Raw genomic sequence first — 7,673 nt, 5'->3', positions numbered from 1 at the left:
CACATATAAACATACGTAATCATGTTGATACTTACCAATCTAATACATTTTCTCCGCCTGATCTGTCTACGGGCTGCATTTGGTAATGAGTCCAGCAAAATGATTTTCTTTGCAGTCACCTCAACCACAGCCATATACCAATGATTGTTTTCATCATTAATAGGGATGAATATCTGCAAAAAAACATGAATCCAGACTTGAGCAACAAACAATGGCATAAATTGAAAGAAAGTGTAAGTCTAAGCATGCTAGCTACAATGCAATTGTTTACCTTCCTCACTCTTGCCGGGTCTCCCATAAAGGTATCCTTGTACCATGCTGCAATGTCCTCCGTCTTGGTGTTAGACTGTTCCTGCAATGCATATTGCTATAGGAAAAAAACATGACAAATAGTTAAACATAATTTAATCTTCAAGTGTAACTAGCTTTTAACATGAATAACTAAGACAAAGGCTTACCGAAAAAACTGTGGGCAAGAACCACTTGGTCCTCATGTGGGCGAAGTCCACATCTTCGAAAGTCAGCATGTAGACAACCATGTTAATGACCTATAAATTAAAGGAAATTACGTTCGCATATCAACATACATATTGGAAGCTTAACATAGCATTTCCATAAAGAAAAAAAAGAAAAAAAATAGGCAAGCCTCACATCCTGGTCCACCCACCCTAGTGGACGGAGTGTTTTCAGTGTGTCTCTGGTGGCATAACAGAATTTGGACCTCACCAGTGTTTCCTTGCTGCAACATGAACACATTTAACTCATTAACATTCACGTACTTATATAAGTTGTGAGAGCAATGAAAAGTCATAGTTAAATACCCATCTAATCCAGACAAGCCGCTATCCGCGAATATGTACGCAGCAACCGTAGCCTCAATTTGGTTCAGCTTCATTGTTCCTGGAGGCCTATAAATAACTGGCAGATACTGCACAACGTTTATAAATAAGTTAGATTCAATATCTCAAATATGTAAAGTATAAGAAAATGTTTTCAATATAAAAATTTAACATCCTATATGAGTGGTGTACCTGAGGTATTTCAATTCCAGAAACCGAACCAACATTAACACCATGAAGCGGGTCGAACTTAAAGTACTCTCGGGTATTAGCATCAAATTGAGTTAAAAACAGCTTCTTCCCTGTCATTTTGCACTTAAAGGGGGTTTGATCATCCAAGGCTTTCTCGCTTCGTGCAGATAGACCTGAAGGCTTGAGCTGATCCTCTACAGACCTTGGGAATGTTGATTCTCTTAGTCCAGGAGGTGTGACAAGGGGGCTCGGTGTAAACACTGTGGTCACAAGTTTGTTCACAGTGTTAGCAAGATCCATCAGCGTTGACTTCAGGTCCAGAATCTCCCTTGACAGATTCTGCCCTCCCATCGTATCCTCTTTCATGGTCTGGAGGTGGACACTCTCGTGGTAACTTAGAAAACAGTTATGTTAATTCATGAGCATATGAACATCAAAAACATTTAATCAAGTTGATGAACATATGAGTGTGTGAATGATCAAAAAAATATTTGATCCTATGATGCCTGTCTAACATCCAGGATCAAGTTCAATGTAGGAACTATGTATAACAAAGGAATAGCAAATTTGGATGTCCCCAAAGTGTTTTACCAGCAGCAACAAGTCAAGTTGGGGGATCTTCTCCTCGACATCTAACTTGATATGCTGCGTGTAACCCAACTTCAACTGCAGATGTTGGTAAACACTTTGGCGACAACGTGCTACCCAACATTCTCAGTTCCAAAGTAAAGTACTTGAAAATATAAAAACTAAGACCTCATACCGAAACAAGTATGACAATTAAAATCACAGGTTCGTGCAGAGCAGGTATAAGAGCTTGTATATAGTCCAAAGAATAGTATTTGAAAATGTAAAAAACAAAGAGTTCATTCAAATAGCATGTTCATCCAAAACACTGTATGCATGCAAGTCAAGGACCTTGTATATAGTTCACATGCTATTAAAACTGAAATATCAAGCTTATAACAAAAAGATTCTGCATAATAAGATGTATTGCCATTACGTGCTACCCAATCGTCTCAGTTCCAAAGAAAAGTGGTTTAAATTTTAAAATAGGAAAAACAAATAGTTCATTCAAATAGCAAGTTCATCATCCAAAACACTGTGTGCATGCAAGTCAAGGAGCTTGTATAAAGTTCAAATGGTATTAAACCTGAGATATCACGCTTATAAAATAGTATAGAAGTTTCTTGTAATTAAAACATTTTTTACAGATCATTGCAAGTATCCATGAAAACATTTAAAAGTTGCCGTATGAATATGAAGGTTTGTTTCACTTTATATGTTAAACATTCAGAGAATATGGTAGCCTTAAAGTTGACATATACCAATAGTGTTGACTTGTGAGTTTTTTTTAGATAAGCCAAATGATATTAAAAGGAAGTACAATGGGGTTGAGCTCACCTTGAAGATATGTCAATCACTTCATTTTTTGCGTTTCTGCTTGCTGGTGAAGGCTTTGCACGTTTCTTAGGGGTGCTTTTCTTGGCAGCAGATTTTGGACGACCAGCCATGAGTGTCTCTCGTTTGATGATTTGGAAGACCTTAACTTTAAATTTGGAAATGAGGATACTGGTGTCTGGTATAGCATGTACCCTAAGGTTATATATACGCAGATGGAGTAGCACAAAGATTAGTATGGCCACTCTCGTTCACCTTCCATGATGATGAACAATTCAGATTGTTTGTGGTTCCACCAATCAATGAGGCCAACAGTGGTGGACAATGTGACGGAAGATAGAAAGTCCTCTTCAAGAAGCTACCACACGCAGCCGTCTTTGGTTCGAGAGCTTTTTTGGGCCACCAAAAAGGTGGTGTACTCGTGTAATGATGATAATGATTAGGGCATAGGGCATTATGAAGGGTAGCCCTAGCTTTTTACACAAGCGATTGAGACTATATAATGAACGGCTATGAACAAGCCTGTAGAGCAAGATCGAACGGACAAGAAATGGCCTACGGACTCAATCTTCCAAAAGTTAGAAAATAACAAAAATTAGCATAAAAAAGAGTATTTTTAGTATAGCATATTATGAGATAAATCAACTAGTTTGTAGTTTCAAATTCTCAAACAAACAACCCGGAAGAAAGTTAATTTTATTTTTTATTTTGTCTTGTTACAAACTCCGGGATTTTTTTTTCCAAAACGAAATGACTCACCGTTTTTACCAGTTTCTTATAATTTAGCTATGAATCATTTATCCATCGAAAAAAATATTTGAGGAATCAATTTTATGTGTAAAGTCCCATAAATAATTTTATTAATTTCTCTATTTACATACTCCTGATTTTTTTTGTCCCTAAACGAAATGACTCGCACTTTTTTTTGTAATTCTCTTCGAATTTAGGTAGAAATCAATTTCTTGTGTTGAGTCCCACAAATGATATTATATGATAGTGTTTTTTTTTAGGAAAATGAAATTTTTTTCGATAGATGAAAATAACAAGCAAATCAAGAGTCAAGAAAAGTTCAGAATGCCTCAGGCGAAAAAAAACATAAAGTTACAAATGTGAGTAACATTTGAACACTAAAAATACATGTTCTATGATTTCAAAAAAATAATTAAAAATCATGTACACAGAATAAGTACGTACCTAAATGATTATCAAACATATGTTTTGTATCTCAACACTTGAGTTATATAAGTTTGGACATTAAAAAAGGATAAAGCATCTAAATGATTTTCAAACATGTATGTTTTTTGTCTCAACATCTCAGATTAAATAAGTCTGAAAACACAATCTGAAGATAACAAATACTGAGCCATAATATAATTCAAGCATACATAATTGTCATTCCATGTTTCCAACAATACCAAGAGAAAAAAATAACAATTTGAAGTTCATCAAAAACTTAAAAATATAGCCAGACAAATATCTCACTCAAACAGCAGGGGATCCTCTTGCATTCTTCGATCGCTCCGCTCGTTGTAGCACCTCAATGTGGATCACAGTACAATCCTTCAGCTCAATGCCCATGCGGAGACGATCGCCCTCTGCCAAATCATTGGTCTTCACAAATTCAGTCCAACCTCCAGATATAGAGCAGGTAGAACCGCTGCGTTTCGCCCAATGCATATCACAATAATATCGTCTGCCAATTTCATCCCTTAAAACACAACGATCCGGCTTGTGTGGAAGAATGGCTTTTCTCACCAAAGCAACGGTACAGACTGTGACATTTAGTTACCATGAATTTGATAAGAACTTGGACAAAAAAAAATACAGTTGAATAAGTTATCCTCATTACCTAATAAACTAGGCTAATAAACTAATATAACATGTTAGGGTTTACCTTACGGTTGGATGTAAGATGTGACTTTTTTAGGTAAAAAGAATCCTCATTGATGAAATCTTCTGAGAGATCATCAGGGTCGCTATCATACTGGTTGGGTTCATAATGGAAATCATCCCAACCTACTTCCTGGACTACTTGTGGTAGTTTATGATAATCCACCTCTTTCATATCCCGATCGAATGCTTTCAAGTAGAACTCAGAAGCACCAAGATAGTAGAGGTTCAGCCAACCCCCTCTTTGCAATCGGTAATGGGCTCTCAATGAAGCTATCCCAGAAGTGAAGTTATCTGAGTCCATATCTCTCACCATCCGGATATTGAACAAACTGCCAGCGGGATCTTTGAATAAACATGTCCGAGTTATCCTTGGACCAAAATCAGCCATGAACATGTCGGAGATGCGGGAATAACTCTGAAACGTAAATGAAACATGTTAGTCCACATCGGAGTATATATTGAATGAATAATAAAGCGTATGTGGCAGTTAAAAATTTTGGACAACCAAGCGTTACAACCTTATCACCCGTGATTTCGATAATGAAACCTCTGTGGGGGAAGTTTCCACGATTTTCCATTTCCAGCCACAACTACTGCAACCATCAAAAAATGTATTTCATCAGAGATGTTAATTCTTATAATATTAATAAAAAATAAAAACAATGTCAGCTAAAAGGTTTTTCCTCATACAAGAAGAAATCACTCATGCATTATACAAGAATACACTGCTAATTAAGAAGAAACTATTAATGCAGGAAGATGATTACCTGTTTAGTTCTTCAAATTCTTCCAATATTGGCAGAGAGAGTAAAGGGTTTGCTAAGCTCGTCAACTGCTTCAAATGTGACAGTGTGTGGGGAAGTGTAGTCATTATGGGGTTTTGTATGAGTGGATGATCGGCGTTTTCGAATTGATCGAGGAGCCTATCACGATGGTTCTTCTGATACACTCTTCTCTGGTGCACGCTTAGGATAGTAGTTGGGGGTAAGGGTTACTGACTACTGACCATGTTAATTACCGAGAAAAAGACTCATCATTGCCTGTTTCTCCATCTCACTCTACCTCTCGCTTGTTGATTGTATCACATGTGAAGAGGAGAAGGAATTTGGCCTTTTAATCTTCCTTCATTCATTTTATTTTATTTTATTTTTGACATTTCGCCGATTTAATTTATATTTTTGATTATCTTCAATTCTTCATGCATTTCCTCTCTCTAAATACTATTTTCACACTTGCATATTTTCTTTCATGTTTTATTTATATTTATATTTTAGATTAGAATACTGAATATTATTAAATATTAATAAATTAGTACATGGAAATAGGCCTACTCTATTACAATCACTTACCAATTGCCACTTGATATTGGTACATAAGTACATAGAAATAGTCCTTTTCTTTCTTTGTTTTGGTACATGTTACATGGGTGGCACCCCTTGTGCCTTTATATTAATAATACAATGGCTTATCTAAAAAAAAAAAAAACTTATGACTAAGTTAAAAAAATTAAAAAATTACTTGCTATTTCGATAGAAATGTAAAAAACAATACTTCCAAATCAATTTTTATTTTTTGATTCATCGGAAGACTATGCATCCAGTTTCTGACTATTTGATTTTAATTTATTATCAGTATTTTCATGTGAAACACGATGGGTTATAAGGCCTATTTAATTTTGATGATAGCAACATTTAATACTATGCTCGTAACATGTGTATGGCACTATTGCTTATAAAAATATAAATATAAAATTAAACATTCGAAATGGATAATTTAAGCATAATTTAACCATAATTAAATGAGTTCAAAAAAAAAAACCATAATTAAACTTAACATATTGATGGCTGATTAAAGCTACCAAGAGTCTCAAATAGTCAGATCACAAACCCAGAACAAATTAAACATGGCAAATTGGTTTCAACACATAAACAAGCAGGAAAATTAAACAAGCAGTCGGGAAATCAAACAAGCAGGTAAACATTAAACAATCTTCAAACAGCCGATGTTGGGGTTTCTGCGTCTGGGCCTCCTGCGTCTGCACCTTCAGCATCTGCACCTTCTGCAATTGGGCATTCTGCATCTGCACCTTCTTCATCTGCACCTTCTGCTTCAGCTCTCTTCCTCTTCAATGAACCTACAAGGACAATAACATCACAGGGCCCAGAAGAGGAGGATCCAGAAGTGGCTGAAGAAGTGTCTGTTTCAAGTGATTTGGACATGTCGCCTAGGTCAGCATCCCCGTTGCCTTCATCATCCTCAGAAACCACTTCATTATGGACAACAGTGCTAACATGATGAGAGTCAAGAAACTTATCAGAAATAACTTCAGGGTGTATATGATCAAAATGGCTCCAAGCAACAAATTGGTCACCGCCCTTAACATCCAGCAGCTTGGTAATCAGAAATCCATAAGGAATACCAAAAGAGGTGTTTCCCACAGCTTGCCTCAAGTGGTCATACACAAGGTACACAGGGTCTATCTCAAATTTCTTCAGGATATGATACATAATGAACATATCCCGATCACGGATCACTGTGTGTTGGGATATCCTTGGACAGAACACGTTCACAATTAAAAGGTGAACAAGGCAGGCATCGTCCGTCAGATAGAGCACCTTAGAGGCTTCCTCAGCAGTTATGGATGCCCTGCCATACAGAGTTAAATTTATATCAGCACGGTCGAAATGGGCATCCCAACCACACATATATCTTCTTCCCTCCATTGGGGCTTTGAGTATCTCAGAAAGTGTTATCATGTTACATGACAACGTCAAGTCAAGAACCTCCCCAGTTATTCCTTGGCCTCCTTCAACCTTAGCACCCCCCCAGAATTCTGAAACAAGTGTGGGATAGACAGGTGCATGAGAAGCAGCGTTGATGCACATCAACGAAGAGGATGCGATTCGTTTGCCACCCGGTATCTTCCACCCACGGAGCTCAGTCTTGTGAAAACACCTAGGCTTGCATATAGCTCTGGACGCCATTTCAGGAACTGTGGTGTCGACAACTGTGAACAAATATGTGTGATCTGTAAGTGAAACATGTTACAACAAGCAAGTGAGTCAGAACAACAATATATATAGGTCACGAAGGAAATAATCATTGCAGCGAAAATACAAATAAATTGCTTCCAGTCCTGCTGAATTAGAATGCCTAAAATAAAACAATAAAGTTATATAGCGATGGAAATTCGAAATTTACATAATGAGGGGAAAGATGATCAGGTACCATGGATTAAAAATAAAATGGAGCTAGCCAATATTCCATTAAAAGATAAACAAGCAGACAAGCTATGAATACTACGCACACATAGGGGAAAAAAAGAGGATAAAGTAAATAACTAAGCAT

The sequence above is a fragment of the Lotus japonicus genome, chromosome 1 (genome assembly GCF_012489685.1).
Source record: "Lotus japonicus ecotype B-129 chromosome 1, LjGifu_v1.2".
NCBI classification, from domain to species: Eukaryota; Viridiplantae; Streptophyta; class Magnoliopsida; order Fabales; family Fabaceae; genus Lotus; species Lotus japonicus.
This window is presented reverse-complemented; position numbering follows the sequence as displayed.